This window comes from Bos taurus, chromosome 13 (assembly GCF_002263795.3).
Source record: "Bos taurus isolate L1 Dominette 01449 registration number 42190680 breed Hereford chromosome 13, ARS-UCD2.0, whole genome shotgun sequence".
NCBI lineage: Eukaryota > Metazoa > Chordata > Mammalia > Artiodactyla > Bovidae > Bos > Bos taurus.
In genome coordinates, this window is record NC_037340.1 from 75,018,317 (window position 1) to 75,038,105 (window position 19,789).

The 19,789-nt window shown below is 51.2% G+C and overlaps 1 protein-coding gene across 1 annotated transcript in view; it reads right to left on the reverse strand.

Moving 5' to 3' along the window:
* LOC132346841 (transcription initiation factor TFIID subunit 4-like) overlaps positions 1-19,789 on the reverse strand; it is an 81,279-nt gene that overhangs the window by 37,900 nt on the left and 23,590 nt on the right. The gene's annotated exons all lie outside the window — the stretch shown is intronic.

Below are 19,789 nucleotides of genomic sequence, written 5' to 3' on the forward strand. Positions count from 1 at the left end.
GGAGAAGCGGGCAGGGGGCCACACCATGCGGGGCCTCGTGGGTCTTGTTAAATTGTAAATTCTGTCCTGAGAGTAAGGAAGGGGAAGTTGTTGAAAGCTTCTGAAACAGAGGATCCCCATGAACCTTATCCTGTTTTTAAACTCACTCAGGCTGCTGCATGTGTAAAGCCGGTAGGACACCCACCCTCCTTCTGCAGGGCCCCTCACGGTGGGCGGAGAGGAGGGAAACAAGGGAGAAGTAACTGCTGTCCTGGTGAATTACAATGGTGAGCTGGTCCCGGGTCAGGGCAGGGAAGCGGAGAGGAGAGGGCTATGTCTAGAGATCTACAGGAGGCTGAACCCTCCGGACACAGCAGGAGTGAGGGTGAGGGACCTGTTGGGAGGACTCCAAGGTGGCCCCAGTGGCGGCTCCCCGAGGGGGAGTGAGCTGCAGGTTTGGAGGGTCAAGAACCAAGGGCTCAGTTTGAATGCCCTGGTGGTTGTAGGACTCTGAGCCTTCGCATGTGCTGTTCCTTCTCCCTGGAATGCTTTTCCCCAGTGTTGTCTGATGGGGGATCTTTACTAATTGCTCAAAGCAAGGCTCCAATGTCACCTCTGATATATGAAGCCTTCCTTTGCTGCCGTAAATTTGGTGTCTCCCTTCATCTAGTATCAACTCCCTTCTCTGTGAGCAACTTCTTTGTGTTAATTCATGACTTCATTAAAAGGTGTGAGAGCAACTGCAACAGAGAGGGAGCCTCGCCACCTGGCGCATTTCACTGTCCCTTTTGCTGTTTCCACCTTGTTCCCCATCCCCTGCTCCCCATATGCTGATGGGGCCCAGGGCCTAGTCCTTGGGCCACTCATCTTTTCTGTGTACACCTACTCACTATGTCACCACATGCAGTTCCACAATTTGAGGCCCCATGGACTTGCTGAGGTGCCCACGTGTATGTGTCCAACTCAGGTTTCTCCCATGACCCCAACTCCTAAATCCACTTACCTGTTCAGCATCTCCACTTGGAAGTCTAAAATGCATTTCAAACTCATCATGTTCAATGCAGAGCTCCTGACTTCTATCTACCCATCACCCCCCTCCACACACAAATAATAATAAAAGAAAATAAATGTAAAGCTGCTCCTCTTCCAGCGTTTCCATTTCAGTAACTGACAACTCCATGATCCCAGCCACTTCTGCCAAAAGCCTTCGAGTCCTTCTTGACATCACTCTATCTCACACCCTACAGCCAATCCATCAGCAAATCCCGCCAGCTCTACCTTAAAATAGATCCAGAATCTGACTATTCTCATCACCTTCACTGTTTACAGCCTGGTCCAAGTCACCAGCATTTCTCACCTGGGTTATTGCAACAGCCTCCTCTCTGGTCTCCCTGTTTCTGCCAGTAACCCCCTACAGACTGCTCTCGGTTTTGGTGTTAAAACATAAATCAGATCATAACACTCCTTCTCTCCAAATTCCTTTCTCTGGGTAAAATGGTTCATAAGACCCAACAGGATACAGCCGCTGGTTTCTTCTGAACACCTCCTCCCATCACCGCCCCTCCCCTACATTCCAGCCACACAGTTCTCTGAATGGAACGGGCACATTCCCACCTCAGGGCCTTTGCATTAGCTGGTCCTCTTGCCGGAACACCTTTGCCCCTATTATCTGCAGTGGTTACTCTCTCCCTTCCTTCAGATGTCTGTTTAAGTGTGAGACTTTCCCTGACAACCTGAGAGGGAACAGCCCCTCCACTCTCAGGAGCCCCCATCCTCTCGCCCCGTTTGCTCCTTGCCCCAGCCCCCACAGAACTCAGCACTATCTGATACAGCGCTGATTTATCATCTGCCTCCTTGCCCTTTAATGGAAGCTCGCTAGGAGCTTTGTCTTTTGTGCTCAAGGCTGTATCGCCAGCACTTAGAAAGGCACTTGCCATATAATAGGTGCTCGGTGGCCATTTCTCCAATGACTCTGGAAATCACTGTTTTGAACTAGCTATCTGCTTGTTTGTCTATTTCTTTCTCTCCCCCAGTAGACAGTAGGCAGCAATGGATTCAATTCTCCACTGTTTTGCTAGTGTCCAATACAAAGCCTGGAGAGTGGATATTCATTAAATGTTTGAATAAACAGATGAATAAATAATAGAATTTCCAGATGGGTTGCCAGGAGTGGTGCGAGGGAGGGGTTATGAGACAGTTGCCTCCTGAAGCCTCTAACTCCGGTAGCCCTTCCTGCCTCTCCTTGGAGACCTGAGGCTACCTTGGAGGGGAGGAGGCTAGAGTTTGACCTAAAAATCTCCAGAGGCCAAAAGGGACAGAGATTAGTATTAGGAGCTGGTGCTTGAAGGATCTGGAAATGTAGATTTCCTATTGGAGCTAACCTGGGATTGACTGACTGATTTCTCTTTCTTTTGAAATCAAAGTATAGCTGATTTACAATGTTGTATTAGTTTCTGGTGTACAGCAAAGTGATTCAGTTGTATATGTGTGTGTGTGTGTGTGCACGCGCATGTGCACGCGTGCACTTGAGTGCTAAGTCACTTCAGTAGTGTCTGACTCTTTGGGACTCTATGTACTATAGCTCACCAGGCTCCTCTGTCCATGGGATTCTTCAGGCAAGAATACTAGAGTGGGTTGCCATGCCTTCCTCTAGTGGATCTTCCCATCTCAGGGATGGAACCAGCATCTCCCATGTCTGCTGAATTGGCAGGTGGGCTCTTTACCACTAGCCCCACCTAGGAAGCCCATATATATATATATACACACCTGTGGATGGATATAGAGGGGTTTCCCTCATGACTCAGATGGTAAAGAATCTGCCTGCAATGAAGGAGACCTGGGTTCAATCTCTGGGTCAGGAAAATCCCTGGAGAAGCAAATAGCAACCCATTCCAGTATTCTTGCCTGGGAAACCCATGGACAGAGGAACCTGGTGGAGGCTAAGAAATCTGAAGTTTTGGAACAGATCAAGGGCTTAAAAATAGGATTTGAATTAAGGTGTTGGGTTTGGGAAACAGATTGAAGTTTTAGATTCAAGGTTAAGATTCAGGGTTTGGGCAAATTCTGGTAAATTTTCTTTTCATTTTTATTCTATTACAAATTTTTTCTAATCTTCCTTGTTATAGCTTTTTAGATATACCCATTATTTAAAAGTGGACATTTAATTACCAAATACATGCGATATTTTAAAGTAAAAAAAAAAAAAAAGATTCGGGGTTAGGGCCGAGAGTCTGGGAGTTGAGGCTGATGCTTGTGGCCAGTTGATTTTGACTCTGGGTCAAAGGATCACAATTTTGGTTGGAAAATGAGACAAAGTTGAGGGTGGCATTAGGGGCCCAATTTGAGGATGTTCATTAGGTCTTAGAAGCATCTCTGACAGGATACTATCAGTATAAGACAGAGACTCACATTTTATAACAAAGTTCTAACAGTGATTCTCCCACCAGGGGACATTCAGCAATGTCTGGGCTCATTTTTGGTGCAACTGGAGGATGGTTTCTATTTAGGCAGAGACTGCTAAACATCCTGCAGTGCACTGAGAGGCCCTCCTTTACCAAGAACAATGCAGCCCCGAATGTCAGTCGTGCTGAGGCTGAGAAACACTGTGCTCAAGAATTTACTCATTCTCTGAAGGCTTAGCCAAGGGCTCGTCCAGGTGCGCCAGGACCCAGGATATGAGTGTTCAGACCTGAGGGGTACTGTGATGGGGCCTGAGTTATAAAGTGAGATGCAGGTACCTCATATCTCCCTCCCCATGGATTCAGCTTCTCACAGCTATCTCTGGCTCTGGCAGACACAACAGGAGAGGAGGAGGGTAAGGGTGGAGATGGGATTCATGAAGCAGAATTCATAGACAAGCAGGGTGGGAGCAATTGAGAGAGAGAGAGCAGCGGCTAAGGTAGGCTTGCGGGGCCCCCAGACTGGGTCCATGGCAGGGGGCGGGGGGCTTGGGTTGGGGGGAGGGACAGACAGAAAGCTATAGAGAGATGGCATCTGGACAGGCCAGTGTCTGAGGCACCTTCTGCAACTTGTGTGAGTGCCTTGCTCCAGAGAGAATTCATATAATAATAAAAACAGCAATCACCACCATAACATTAGTAGTTAACATTTGCATAGCACTTACTCTGTGCCATGCTAAGAGCTTTACCTCTGTTAGTTCATTTTTAGCCTTCCCCCCAAGCCTTTTCACTTTCATGCATTGGAGAAGGCAATGGCAACCCACTCCAGTGTTCTTGCTTGGAGAATCCCAGGGACGGGGGAGCCTGGTGGGCTGCCGTCTCTGGGGTCGCAGAGTTGGACACGACTGAAGCGACTTAGCAGCGGCAGCAAGCCTACATGGTAAGTGCTATTGTCATCCCCATTTTACAGGTGAGAAATTGATGCACAGAGTGGTTAAGACACCTAAGATCCCATAGCTCTGCGTGGCAGAGCTGACTCTGGAGTTAGAGCTAAAAGGCTTAGAGTTTGCATCTGCAGCAGAGGGTTTTGGGGTGCTCCCCTCTGGAGGTGGGCCCCCCAACTTCCCGTGTTGCCGTCTTCCTCTGCCATCTGCATACATGATCTCATCACACCCTCTCAACAGTTTCCGGAGATAGGTGCTATTATCACTGCCTCTGTTTCACTGATGAAGTCGATGGAGGCTCAGAGGGGTTAAGTACTTCTCAACACAGCCAGGTCTGCCCGACATCAAGGCCACTTCGCATTCTCTGCATTGCACCTTGGGGTGCATCTCTGCATGGCACTCGGGGCCTGCCCTGGTGGCCTCACTTGGTCTTCACAAACAAGGCTCAGACTGCAGGGCCTCTCCTTCTTGGCTCTGTTGACATTTTGGTCTGGATCATTCTCTATGGTGGGGGCTGTCTTCCATGTGCAGAGTGCTCAGCAGCATCCCTGGTCTCTACTCGCTAGATGCCAAGGGCACCGCCTGTCAAGCAGGCTGTTTTCAGACACTGCCACTCATCCCCTGGGGGGGGGGGGTCCAAATCGTGCCCCATTCCCCCTAGCAATTGAGAACAACTGCCCCAGAGAGAAGGCAAGGAGGAGCTTCCTATGATATAAATGATCGTGGAAACTGAGACCTGGAGAGAAATAACGTCTTGCTCAAGGTCACCCAGAGGGTCGGGGCAGGACTGCAAGTAGGACCAAGCTCACTGCAGCCAAGAGGACCCTCTTGCTTCTGAGCTTTTCTGCTGAAGTTGTGCTCCTCCTGTGCAAGTATTCAGTGCACTGAACAATACGACAGGAGCTGGCCCTGGCTGCCTGTCCCACTCCACACACTGGTCCTCCTGGGGCAGCCAGAACTTGCCCCTGAGAGTGCATTCTGCTCCCAGCTTTGGTTTCATGAAAACAGTTCAGGCTCTGATATCAAACAGACCAGATTTCAAATCCCAGCTCTGCTGCATCCTTACTATACGACCCCAAGCACAGTACCGAACATCCCTGACCCTCTATTTTACCATCTGAAAAATGGGCAGATTGGACTAGAGTCTTTCAAAGACCCAACTAGCTCTGAAATTCTGGTTCTCTGAAAAACTAAGGTATTGTGTTTTAGCCCCAGCTTCAGGTGGCACTGTGGGTAAGTCACTGACCTTTTTCAGAACTCAGTTTCTTCAAAGGCAACCAATACTTGAGCCACACAGTTGTCCTCTAAAACTGTGAATACTCCACTTTCTTTGTTTATGCTGCCCCTCTGAAATGCTATTTATTCCACTCTCCACCTGAAGAACTCCAATTCATCCTTCAAGACTGAGCCCAAGTCATTTCCCCTACGAAGGGTGGGTGTATGTGTGTGTATTCCCCAAAAGACTGAAAGAGTCCTTGAAGGTGGAGAAAACTGGGTATCCCTAGGTCTCATATCCTCATGGCCTGCATAGTGCCTGGCACAGAGTAGGTGCTCAATAAATGTTGAATAAGTAAGAATGAATGAATGGAGGGAGTAGATGGTTGCCAAGACCCTTAGCGGTTCCAGCACTCCAGAATCCAGGGAAGGAAGCCAACCTCTTGCTGTTCCCCAGTCTCACATTCAGAGAACTGTCCCCACCCCCAGTCCCCGCAAGCGCCTGCCGCCCCAGCCACCCACACAGTCTGCAGCCCCAGCAAGTACCTTGGATAGCGACCAGACACACTTTTTTTCTTTTCTTAAGGCTTTTATCCTTAGTGGAGCTGCCACTATAGGGAGCTGTCTGTGCAGAACTGCATTCCCTACATGTGCACAGAGACATTTACTAATAGAAGAGGCCTTGCTTCTTCTATTTTTCAATCCATCCCAGACCAAGGATTGAACAAGGACCTGCATTCCCCACATTTATGCTTTTGAATACACACTCTCTGACCTGGGGTGGATGGCGGTGGTGGGGGTCGGGGGATTCAGTACTTCAGGAATGTCTCCCATTATCTCCTCCAGGAATCTGTCCGCCTCTTTCTCTAAAGCCACAAGTCCCCGAATCACTCTCAACCCCCTTTTCTAAGAAGTCCTCTGAGTGAGGAAGCTAGATCTTAGTTCCTGGCTTGGGCAGGGGGCAGTGAAGAGAGAGAGAAGTGGTCTGTTCTCTTTGAGATCCACCCATTCAACAAGTATTTTCTGAACAGTTATTTTAAAAAACGCTTGTATTAAACTTAACTTCCCGGGTCCTCAGTTATTCACTTGAAAAATGGGGGTAGATGTGGGTAAAGATTCAGACAAGCTCAAGTCCTTTAAGTTTGTATAAGCTTGACTCCCTCCGTGTAATACATCAAGTTCAATGTCCACCAATGAACCAAACTGCATGTCTCAGTTCACCTGTTTCCTTCCTCTGGGACGCTGATTAAGCCTCCGGTTTCCTCCTCTGCACCTCTGGTTGCAAAAGATGGGGGGCGGGATGTGAATTCTGGTTTCTGAGTTCTAATTCAACTCTAGGGGCCTGGGTTTCCTGGGTTTTATAATAAATCTACATCCTCCCCTTTCCTCCAACCCAAGAAAGGGGCTGGACTCTTGGAGAGGTGGGCAGGGACCAGAGCTTCCTAGGGTGGGCAGGAGGGTATCAGGCAAGAAGGATCTGTCCCAGTCCGGGTGTGAGAGACGGGTGTGAGAGACGAGTTAACAGCTCAATTGTTATTTCAATTACACGGATTATTTGAAAACAATGTTATGAGTTTCATCACTGACAACCCCAGGAAATGGCTGCTATGGCAACCAGGGAAAAGAATAGCCCTGACCAGCCAATCAGAAGTTCCAGTCATGCCCCCAGTTTGTATAAACTCCCTCTCCTCCCTGGGAGCCCCTCCCATCCTCTGCTTAGGGAGGAGCCTTGGGAGGAGGAGAAAAAGAGAGGGGCAAGTGGAGGGACCACTCTGTAAAAAGGAAGAGGACAAATGAGGAAACAGAGACCCCAGGGGAAGAGGGACTCCAGGAATGGGCTGTTTCTCCCAAATTTCCTCAAGAGCCAGGACTGTGCCTGGGTCACTGTTCTTTCCTGGTGCTACAGGGAGCAGCGGGTTCCAGGACTCACCTTCACTCCCTGCTCAGCCAGACTGTGGGAGGGAATTCCCTGAGATGCCCTGACAGATGTCTTGGTCATAGGAACACAGCAATCACCTGTCACGGCAGGGAGAGAACAGTCATGCCAGGGGACTCCACTGGACCAGAGAAAAGGGCAGGTGAGGCCCTCAGGGCTCAGAGGTGCCTCTGAGAAGCCTGGATGCCTTTCCCTGCTGCCCTCTGCAGAGGCAGCCTCTGAGTGCAGTGTGCCTGGGCCCACCCTCCTCTGAACAAAGCACTCCAGCGGTCTCCAGAAAAAGCCCTTTCACTCAGAGAACATCCCATGCTCTCATTATTCAGGAAGAGGCCAGTCTGATGGATAACTGGCTGGACTCTAGCTCTACAAAAGTCCAATTCTGAAAGCCCATTCCCTACCCTGCTTGAGCACCTGTGCTGTCCACGCCCACATCCCTGAATGTTTCATCCGTTTCATTTGACAAACCCTTTTCCAGAGCTCAGTAGGTACCAGGCAGTGTTCTGTTTATCAATATTAGTTCATTTAATCCTCACTACACCCTATGCAAGGAGATCCAACCAGTCCATTCTGAAGGAGATCAGCCCTGGGATTTCTTTGGAAGGAATGATGCTAAAGCTGAAACTCCAATACTTTGGCCACCTCATGCAAGAGTTGACTTATTGAAAAAGACTCTGATGCTGGGAGGGATTGGGGGCAGGAGGAGAAGGGGACGACAGAGGATGAGATGGCTGGATGGCATGACTGACTCGATGGACGTGAGTCTGAGTGAACTCCAGGAGTTGGTGATGGACAGGGAGGCCTGGCGTGCTGCGATTCATGGGGTCGCAAAGAGTCGGACACGACTGAGCGACTGAACTGAACTGAACTGAACACCCTATGAAGCAGGTACTGTGCTTATCTTATATTACAAATAATAAGAAAAATAATGAGAAGAAAATTATTTTACAGATGAGGAAACTGAGGCTCAGAAAGTCAAAGAGACTTGCCCAAAGCCACTCAGCCAGTATGTAGCAGATGAGGATGGGTGCCTAGATCCATTTGCCTGTCTGCCTTTAGTAGAAGACATCAGTCCAGTTCTTGTGTGGGTGTGTTCAGTCGCTTCAGTGGTGTCTGACTCTTTGGGACCCTATGGACTGTAGCCTGCCAGACTCCTCTGTGCATGGGATTCTCCAGGCAAGAATACTGGAGTTGGTAGCCATTGCCTTCTCCAGGGGATCTTCTCGTCCCAGGGATCAAACTCGCATTTCCTACATTGCAGGGGGATTCTGTACTGCTGAGCCACCGGGGAAGCCCTCCTGTCCTTGAGGGAACTATCAGAATCAAGATGGGTAACAATGGCTCACAAAAGAGGGCACTCAGGCTGAGTAGGGGGAAGAGATCAGCCCAGGTCCACAAAGGCCTGCAGGTGAGAACGGACCTGGGAGCAACAGCTTAGCTGGGCCAGGTGGGCATTAGCACTCAGCCGGTGACCAGGTCAGATGATGCACTGGGGCCTCAAATGCCAAGCAGATGGTTTGGAGCCTACGGTTGAGGCCACAGGGAGCCAATGCTGGCTTCGGGCTTTTTTCCCTCCGTTCTGAGGCAACCTCCCTCTCCCCCAGCAGAGCAATTTCCCAAAGCATTTTCTCTAATTTGTGGTCGTTTTCCTAACCCAGAAGCAGTCAAGAGTCTCCAGCTTCTCCCAGCCCAGGAATGGAATTGAGCTGAGCTGCCAAAGCTGCTGGTGTCCACCCTGAGTCCGGCCCACTTGAAGGACCCTCCCATCCCCAAACCACCACCCCCCCACCAGGGTACTGCACAGCTGCGGGGAGGATCTTGTGGGTTGGCTGGGTTGATGCAGAGCTCCAGGGATGGCTATAGAGCTGGAGTCAGTGCCTGCTGGTGGACAGAACCTGGAGTGTGAGGTCTGGTCCCTGAGATGGGGGTGGCAGGAAGGGCTCCATGAGGGAATGGCGGGGTTGGGGGGCACTCAGAGAGGAGAGGAAGGTTCAGAACAGGGGCAGAGGTGCAGTTAGAGAACAAGGGAAATGCATGCAGAAAGTGGCCCAGAGTCAAGTAAAGTGGTACGTACTCCGCGAGGGACCTGGGTGTCCAGGAGAGGCTGGGGCTCAGCGAGAGGCTTTGGGGCTCCAGGAGGCAGTGGAGGCTCTGCAGGGGGTGGCGAGAGCTCTGCTGGGGAGTCTGGGGGCTCTCTGCCATGAGAGCAGAGGGCTCCCACAAAGAGACAGGGGCTCAGAGAAGAGGTGCAGGCTCTGAGAGTGGGGGTTTTGTGTGGAGATTGGGGGTCTTGGGGGAACAAAGGCTTGAAGAGGGAACAGGGGCTCAGGGATGGGATCAAGGACTAAATGGGGAGCAGGGGCTTTGGGAAGGGGACAGGGCTGTGTAAGAGCTGGGGGGTCAAAGAGAAAAGTTGGCTTGTGAAGGGAAGGAGGCTGAGTCAGGGGCTGTTTTCAGAACTAAAGGGCCCTACTGCGTCCTGGCTCATCCCAGCCACAGGTTTGTCTGCCTCCCCGCAAGTTCCCTTCACCTTGGTCCTCCTCTCTTCTGCTCCCACACCGTTCTTCAAGGCAAGTCCTGAGTCCTTCTCCACCCACGGCTCCATCAATGGCCCAGTCTACGCTCACGCCCTCTAAGTCAACCCTATAGATTTCATTTCCCCTTTTAGCCCAAACACATGATCAGGGAGGGACTTCAGATACCTGTAATGATCACTAAGGTAGTCCTCCCTGCAAGCTAACCGCAATCCCTCCAGCTGCAAGTGCAGCCAATGTCCTCTATTCTATCCTGGGAATAGAACACACCTTCTTTCAGGGTATCCCCTATAACTTTAGCAACAGATGGAGGCCTCTCAAATTTCTTTTTTTCAGGTAAAAGAATTCTGGTCCCTTTCATTGGCTTTTCTAATCACTATCTTAATTATCAAGTTAGGAAAATATTTTACCAGAGCCTGGCACATTGTAGGCTCACAAGAAATGTAGCTTGGATGAATGGATAAGTTGGAGGATTATAGATGGATGAGTGTGGACAAATGGGCAGCAGAAGATGGAAAGAATGGCAGTGGAGGTACCTGTGTGATGGATGATGGGCGAATGGATGGAGGGTGGAGGAAGGAGAAGGAAGGGGTGGACCTGGCAGTTGAATGTTTAAATGGAGGCAGGTGGGCAGGAGGAAGATGGATGGGATGGTGGATGGATGGACGGCTTAGATGGGAGGCTGGATGGATGAATAATCTTAGCTGGCATCTCCCCTTTCCCCATATCTCCCAAGTATAGTCTCCTAACATGGTTGACGGCACCCCAGTTCTCCCAGACACCCAGGCCTGAGACCTCGACATTTTCATTCTTCCGTCTCCCTCATCTTCCATAACCAACAGCCCTGTTGATCCTGTTTCCCTGGTACCTTGGCCCCCTGGCCCCTGTTCCCCTCAGCATCATTCAAGCCCCAAACCCCCTTGTCACTGGGACAATTCCAGCTGCCCACCGCTTCCTTTCTCTTTCATTCAAGTCGATCCTAAAACAACGCCATCAGCCTGATCATCCTTAAAGCTCTAGTCAACAGCTCCCTATGGCCTGCGTTCCCCGGCCTAGAGGCCCACCCTTCTGAATTCTGCTAAACTCCCGCCCCCTTTCTCAGCCTCTCTCACGCCTCCCTTTATTGGCTTGGTGCTCTGGTCACAGCAGAAGAGGAGCTGTCACCCAAACATTCCCCCAAGCTTCCCCGCTTCCTTCCTGCTGTCCCACCACCATCTCCCTGCCCCATCCTGTGACACTGCCTTCTTGGACCTCAACACACAGCTCCAAGGCTGCCTCCCGAATCCCTTCAACAGCACATAGTCCACGAGCCACGTCAAAACGCATTCACTGAGGACTGCCCTGGTGGCCCAGTGGTGAAGCATCTGTCTGCCAGTGCAGGGGACACCGGTTAGACCCCTTGTCTGGGAGGATCCCACATGCCACCGGACAACTAGGCCTGACTACTGCAGCCGTGGAGCTCTGCAACCAGGAGAAGAGAAGCGAAGCCACCGCACTGAGAAACCCGTGCACTGCAACCAGAGAAAGCCCAAGGGCAGCAGCGGAGATCCAGTGCAACCAAAAATAAATAATCAGCTTTTGAAAGACACCTTTAGTCAGCACCTACTGTGTACGTGCCCAACTGGCTAAGAGGGCCCTGGTGGTGAGAAGCAAAGATGAGAGACAGGATGAGAAAGACAGTCTTTGCTGTCAAGGAGGATACAGTGTGCTTGAGCGGCGCCTGTGAGTGTGCACCCACCCATACAGAAGGCAAAGGAAAATGAAAGGCGAGATAGTGGCATATGAGCAGTTAACATCATGGAGCACTTCCTAAGGGCCAGGCACTCCTGAAGGGCTTCTTTAGTTTTTTTCCCCCCTCTCCAGTCGTGGTGCATGGGCCTCTCTCGTCGCGGAGCACAGGCTCCCGAGTGCCTGAGCTTGGTAGCTGCGGGGTGCAGGCTTAGTTGCCCCCCTCTCTCTGATGTGCAATTTTAGTTCCCTGACCAGGGATCGAACCTGCGCACTCTGCATTGCAAGGCAGACTCTTAACCACCGGACCACCAGGGACGTCCCAGGGCTGCACGTCTATTCACTCGTGTAATCCTTTCAACAAATCTCTGAGGTAGGTACAGGTGGGAAACTGAGGCACAGGTGAGCTGACTCAGAGGTCATCGAGCTAGTGACAGAGCCACGGCAGGAACTTTCCGTCTGGCTCCTGCGTCTGTGCTTTCAGAAGTACGCAGGAGGGTGGCGGAAAGAGAATCGTGGGAGGGGGATAGAAGGACAGATTCACGGCCAGGCTCACTCTGACCTCCCAGTTCCCCTCCCCTTCTGGGTCACAACCTCCCCCTCTGCCAACCGGGCCCTTTTCCTTTCAAGCCCAGGTGAGAGGCTCATTTCAAAGAATGGAAACAAAAAACAAAAAAGGACTAAATTAGAGGCAGAGGAACCAGTCTGCTGCCAAGACCCTGTAGGACCCTCAGCACGTTCCCTCCTCCCCTGGGTCTCAGTTCCCCATCTGTAGAGGAGGCCTGGACCCATCCACACCTAAAGATCCTTTCAACTCTGATGTGCTAAATCCTGAGCAGCCGCTTGGATGCTAGAAGAATTCCTAGGAGCCTCTTGTTCTCGGACCCTGGCTGCATCTCCCAGGAACTCCTTGTTGTCCCTGAATACAGGATTTCAGCTCCTAGCTCCTGTGGGCTCCACTGTGAGGCCGCAGTCCTATGTCTGTGGTCCCCTGGATCTGTCCAGCCCATCACTGCCCATCATCTTGTCTGCCCACTGACCTGGATCCATCTGCCTCAGCTGCTCATCCATCAGCCTGCCCGGGCCCCTCCACCTTGTCTCCCTGCCTGCCTGGTACCTGTCACTCTGCCCATCACACACACACACAGAGTCCACCTCCCCACCCCTGGCACCTTTCTCAGCAAGCACCACAGTGACAACAGAGAGATAGGGTGGGGCTATTTCGCTCCTAGAGAAGCCCAGTGCTAACATCGGAAACTGCTTTCTGGGGATGAAAACATTTCTTGGCCATCCGGCATCCTCTTCCTTCCCCTGGGGACCCCCAGCCCCTCCTTTCTGGGCCCCAGGGCTTATGCTTGAGAAATCTGGTCAGGGCCACGTGCCTCCTGCCAAAAATGTCCGAGTGGTCCCCAGGGAAATCATCGGACAAGAGCGTGAAGGCGTGTGTACAAGGATGTTCATGGCAGAATTGTTTGTAATCGCAAAGGATTGGAAACAACCCAAATGGCCAATAGTGGGGGCTGGTTAAATGAATGATGGTCCAGCCACACAGTGGAGAATCATGCAGCTCTTAAAAAATGATGATGTAGATGTATATTTATCGAAATGGCAAGGCATTCACAATATATTATAAAGAGAAAAAAGCAGGTTACAAAGGCCTATGGATAAAGCAAGATGCCATTTTTATTTTTTAAAAATCCACATAAGTCAGGAAGATATGCACCGAAATGTTAGCCAAATGGTGGTGGGATTATGGCTAACTAAAAATGCCTTCATGTACAAAAAGACACATTTATATACATACATATAAATTTACACACACATACACGCACAAGTTGTTATTGTTTAGTCACTCAGTCTTGTCCAACCCTTTTGTGACCCCGAGGACTGTAGCCCACCAGGCTCCTCTGTCCATGGGATTTCCCAGGCAAGAATACTGGACTGGGTTGCCATTTCCTTCTCCAGGGGATCTTCCTGTCTCAGGGACTGAACCCGGGTCTCCTGCATTGGCAAGAGGATTCTTTACCTCTGAGCCAACTGGGAGGCCACACACATATGTAGTGACTCCATATTGAAGACTTCCAACAAGCCCAGCGCTTGGCTAAGCCCTTTGTCTGTATCACTTCATTTATTCTTCTACAATCCCACAAGGTGGGTTCATTAAAACCACCTTACAGACGAGGAAACAGAGGCTCACGCAGTCAATGGCAAAGCCAGGATTTAAATTTGGCTTTCTCTGACTCCAGAGCCCATGCTCTTAATCAGGAGGCTGTCATGTTTCTCATATTGTTTATCTGTAACTTGCTTGGTTAAAAAAAAATAACATATATTTACTCGGGTGATAAAGAAATGACAGAAGCTAACAAGACAAGGGAAAAATGAGGCTGGCAAAACATCCACAGCAATATGCCCTTAGTCTCTGGGGTTTCTGGCAGCTTTTCAGAGGGTCTGTCCCATCGGTTCATCCTTCCATCCATCCTGAATTGGTGGGCTGGTCTAGCCTTTTGGAGATGGTCCAGGCAACCCTGGGTAAGGCTGGGTTGTAGTTATTGTAGGCTTCACTGCTGAATGAACTAAACCCCCGCACCCCGTGCTCCTCAAACCCAAATTTGATACAGCGGGGGTAGTTAGCTCTATGTCACTTGCTATGCTGGATGCCGGGAGGAAAAAATGAAAAAAACTCAGAGCCTGCCTTCAGGATCTTCTCATCCAGGGCAGGGTTTCTCACTCTTTGTACTATCAACTCTGCAGAGTTCATAGTGTGGAGCCTGTCCTGTGCATCGTAGGATGTTTAGCAGCATCCCTGGCTCCTACCCACTAGATGCCAGGAGCAGTCCCTCACCTACTTGTGACAACCAGAGAAGCCTTCTGTTGTTGTTTAGCCATTAAGTCGTGTGCAGCTCTTTTGCCACTCCATGGACTGTAGCCTGCCAGGCTCCTCTGAGCATGGGATTTTCTAGGCAAGAGTAGTGGCGTGGGTTGCCATTTACTTCTCCAGAGGATCTTACTGACCCAGGGATTGAACTGGCATCTCCTGCACTGGCAGGTGGATTCTTAACTACTGAGCCACCAAGGAAGCCCCAGAAAAGTCTATAGACATTGCCAAATGTCCCCTGAGGTGGGGGGCAAAATCACCCCTGATTAAGAACTGTGGATTCAGTTGATGATACATGCAGATAGGAAAAACAAAACAAAACCTAATTGCTAGGGGGCTCAGTATAGATGAAAGTCATTCCTATGTATCTGGATGGATCAGAGAAACCTTCCTGGGATGTCCCTGTCCTTGAAATTTGAGGGTCCCTCAAGGTTCTTTTCATTCTACACTTATCCTGGGTTATCTCATCCATCCTTGCAGCTTCAAAGATCTATTTCTGGCCTAGAACTCTCAGGGTAGCCCCGTCCTTTCTGTACAACTATCCATCAGGCATCTCCACGGCCTGTCCCAGTAGCACCTCACATAGGCTCTGTCCACTGCTGGTTTCTACCTCTTGAAAGCTTTGCTCCTTGCATTACCCACACAGCTTCCCAAGTTAGAAACAGGGACTCCTCCTGTCCGCCATGTCTGCCCAATCTCCCAACCCTGCCATCCTCCTCCTCCAACCTCACCATCTCCCACTACTCCCCAGACCCAGCCACTGGCAGCACTCAACATCATCTTCCCCCCTAGTCCATCCTCCACCCAGCAGCAAAGTGAGGCTTCTTAAGGCAGTGTAGTCATGTCACTCCCCTGCTGAAAACCCGAGTCGATCCCCACGGCTCTCACGATACAGTCCAAACTGCTCTTCGTGGCTCTCAATACCCACAGGACCAGGCTTCCACCCACCTCGCTGGCCTTGTTTCCTGGACCCCAAGCTCTCTGCATTCCATTTCAGCCAACTAAACTTGCAGTTCCTCCAATATTCTCTCTCACCTCTGGACCTGGGTACCCCTCACTCCCTGGCCTGGAGCCTGTTCCCATCTTTCCTCTGCCCCATCCCTTTTATTTCCTAGACAGCTGCTAATCAACCTGCAGGTCCCTGCTTAACCACTACTTCCTCCTGGAAGCCTCTGCTGAGGCTTGGCTCTTAGCATGGCTTATGAGAATTGTTTAATTGTCTGTCTCCTTCCCAGGACCATCAGATTCCGGTTGGCTGGGATCCTGTCTGCTTGTTCCCTGTTGTATCTCTAGCATTTAGCACAGTGCTTAGCACATAGTAAACATCTGACAAGGATGTGTAAATATATATTTTAAACTGGATAACGAATGGATGGATAGTCAGACAGACGACTGGGTGGGTGCACGGGATGGGTACTATTTAAGTTGGGTCTTTAATGCGCTGAAAGATCTTCAGGGGAAGGGCGTTCAGGTAAAAGGGCAGGTGTGGCTGAACGCGGGAGTGTTGGATTGGAGGAACAGTGGGAGATAAAGGAGGATGCAGACGGATTACAAGGACCTTGAATGTCACGGTGCGGAGTCTGGACTTAATTCAGTAGGCGATGGGGAGCCATGGAAGGGTTTTAATCAAGCAAGTGACACGATCCCACCTGCGTTAGAGAAAGATCGTTCTGGCTGCAGCAGGGATTGCGGTGGGGAGGGGATCAGAGGCTGGGAAGCCAGGAAGGGGGCTGCCACAACGATTTAGGCAAAGCTGGTGAGGTCTGAGCCAGAGCAGAGGACCATGGGACAGATGGGAGGGAGAAAAGAGGTAGAAACTAGGGTGAAATGAACCTGTGGGAATCTCGAATGTGTTCTGATGCCCCAGGCACATGCAGGGACTGGCATGTCCCTTGAAGGAGGTCAGAGACAGATCCCAGTGGTCCTGACTCATCAGGGGTGCAGGCGGTCAAAATCATGTACAAAACTAAACAGAGGAATTGCTGCCTTCAGCCCCGTGGAAACCAAGGGACAGACAGAGGGATAATAGCAGTAACAACAGTCTGCTAAGCACCTTACATGCTCACACACCTGTAATCTTCACAACTCAATAAGGCAGGTAGAACCTTTTCCCTCCCATTTCTCAAGGGAGGCAACTGAGACTCAGAGAGGCAAAGTAACTTTTCCCAAGTCACATAGCTAGCAAGTCACAAATTCAGGCTGGTCTGACTCCAAGGCCCATGTTCTTAATTAGCTGTTTATATTACACAAAAGAGGTTGCTAGTTCCAAATGGATGGCTGAAGGCTCCGGGTCTGATGAGAAACCAAGAAGCTCCTCACTTAGTCTCAATGTGACCACAGACAGGGGCCTGCTGATGGGGTATGGAAGGAGACTTGCGGGGAGGAAGGGAATCCCTCCAGGTCCCTGCACACCATGTGCAGGACCCAGATTCACGTATTCAGGAGGGTGTCCACAAGGGTAAAAAAACTGGGCTAAAGAGTAAGCAGCATGTATATCCCTAACCCCTAAGAGGGCTACTTTTGTGGGAATTAAAGAAACATCTTCCTCTGGGGGCCTGTAGCACTACAGGCCCATGGCCAGAGAGGAAGGACATGGTCTACCATTAGGGCACCTGATTTGCTGAGTGGAGCTTAAGATGGATTTCCGGCCTTAGTCTCCTTTTGTACTGAGTCTCCTTGAACAGTCAACAACCTATCCAACTGTATATGACAGTCATGCCTCCATCCACCTTGTCCTGCCAGCCACTCTGCATCATTCTCAATGAGAAAAACATTCCCTTTGGCAGATACCTAGAGCTCAGACCATCTTTCAGACAAATTTCTTATTAGTACTTGACTCTTCCATGGGAGAAAAGACAAAATTCAATTATGCCCATTGCCCTGATGAAAAAGTTGAGGTCAGAGCCTGTCCTTGGTAGTTTTAGAAAAAAAAGTCTAGACTTTCTCTAGAGAGGCCTATATTGAATCACAAGCTTCTAGGAAGCAAAAGCCTCTAGTCAAGAGCTCCATCTTAAGGGCACTTGGAGGAGTCCAGGGGCAGTGGAGGGTACACCCAACCCTCGCGGGGGCCATGAAAATTTACTCCCTAAGCCTAGCCTGAGGCCTGGGTCTCCTCAAGACTTAGCGAGGTGGACTCTCTGTCCCCAATCCCTAGTGCCCTGTTTGGGTCGCCCCAGGGCAGGATGGGGGAGCTCCCAGGCCTGAGGCCCCAGCCCAAGCCATCTCCTTAGAGTCTCTTCTTTTCCTGGAACCACACTGACTCCATTCTCAGCTCCCACCCCCTCCCAGGCTGAGCCGCACCGGCTGCTGCCGGAGTTATATAAACAGGATCATTCTCTCTCTCTCGAATACCTGAGGCTGCATTTCCGAATGGAGCTTCCTGATGGAAGAAAAAAGGGGAGGAAAAAAAAGAACAGAGAGGCAAGGAAATTTAATTGGCTGACTCCTATCGCCCATGTGGTAAATAAACTGGCTGTTACAAACTTTGCTAACTCAGAGGAGACAGGCCCTCCTGGGGTCCCTGCCCAGCACCCCTCCCCCAGAGGGCCAAGAAGTGCAGTTTTGCCAAGGCCTCAGAGGCCTGGCAGACAGCTGGGGGATTGGAAATCCCGCCTCTAGACACAATTATTCCAGACCAACCAAAACACTGGAGAACACAGCACACACACTTTTCATAGAAGGGCTGGGACTTGCTGGGGATCACATCGAACCTGTAGGGGCTGAACTGCAGCATCCTCAGGGTCTATTATATAGGCTTCTCTGCAAAAGACATTTCAACAGCTTTCCCTGGTACTGACCAAGGTGCTCGGCAGGGGTGGGGGTGGGAGTCTAATTTAAACACTTGCATTTAAGCAGGCGTCTTCTTGTTCTGCTTGCAACGTGAAGGCAAGAAACTGCTTCGTTTCCCCCTAGACCTGCCCAACATGTAAGGAGAATTGATGAGGCCTGGAAGTCAGGACACCTGGGGTCCCAGTCTGTCTGTGGCTATCGCTTATCGTGTGACTTGGGATTCTAAAAGGGGAAGGGGGGACCAGGTGATCTCTAATGTCAGGAACAGGGGAGGGGGTTCTTCATCTCTGGGAGCCAGCAGCCAGCCGGCTGCTCGGGACAGACGGCTGCCCAGGACAGACGGCTGCCCCTAGGCTGAGAGGGATTCAGAGGCTTTTGCAAAGCGCCTGCCCCACAGGCCCTGGCAGGGGTGGTCCCCGGAGGGAACTAGACACCCTTAGGAAGCAGGGTTAAAATGTCAACAACGGCCTTCCTTTCCAAGAAGAAAGGAAGAGGAGCCTCCAAGACAATGGAAGATGGAGAGGAATAGGGGTGGGTGAAGAAGCTGGGCCAGGGAGAAACTGAGGCAGGCAGGATGGGTGATGGGTGGAGGAGAAATGGTCATAGATGGGTCAAGACCAAAGGATGGGTGTAGAGACAAAAAGCCCCCAAAGGACTGTAAATAGGGGCAATTAAGGGGGACAGAGTGGGCACTGATGGACAAGTGTAGGGGGTACTAAAGAGGGAGAAAGGGCCATGGTGGTTAGGGAGGAGCCTGTGGGTTCCCAGGCAATCCTGACGCTGATGTCGAGCAGTGGCGCTGACTAGCGGGACAGGAAGAGGATAAGACCCAGAACCTCGCAGGAGGGGCTCCCTAAGAGGGCTGGCAGCAGGTAAAACCCTCAAATGTGCCGCTGCCCGTGCTGGGGTGGGGGGGGACCTTGGCCAGACCCAGGGACCGGGAGAAAGCTGGAACCAGACCTAGAGAGCAGAGCTGGTTTGCGCAACCTCAGGCCAGGCAGCGAAGGGGCAGCAGAGAAGACAAGAGGGTTCCCCGGAGCGCGAACATGGGAAGCCTCCAGCGGCTTTGAACGGCGGCTTCTCTGCCCGCCACCAGGGGGTGCCCCCTGCAGTTTGAGGAGACCCCGAGGGGCTCCAGATTAGCTCTCCCGCTGCAGCCCCGCCTGGTGGTCTCCTGCCGCGCCCGGGCTGGGGCAGGAGCCTGACAGGGCTCGGCAAGAAGGAGAGGCGAGGTCAAGTCCGGCCCTAGTAAGACGGGTGCCCGAGGGTGCCCTCCGCGGGCTGCCCAGCACCCAGCGCGTCCGTACAACCCACAACACCCCCACCAGCGCCCGGGCCCCCTAGGGTCAGCCCCAGGCGGCGCTCCCTTTGGACGTGAGGCCGTCGGCCCTGTC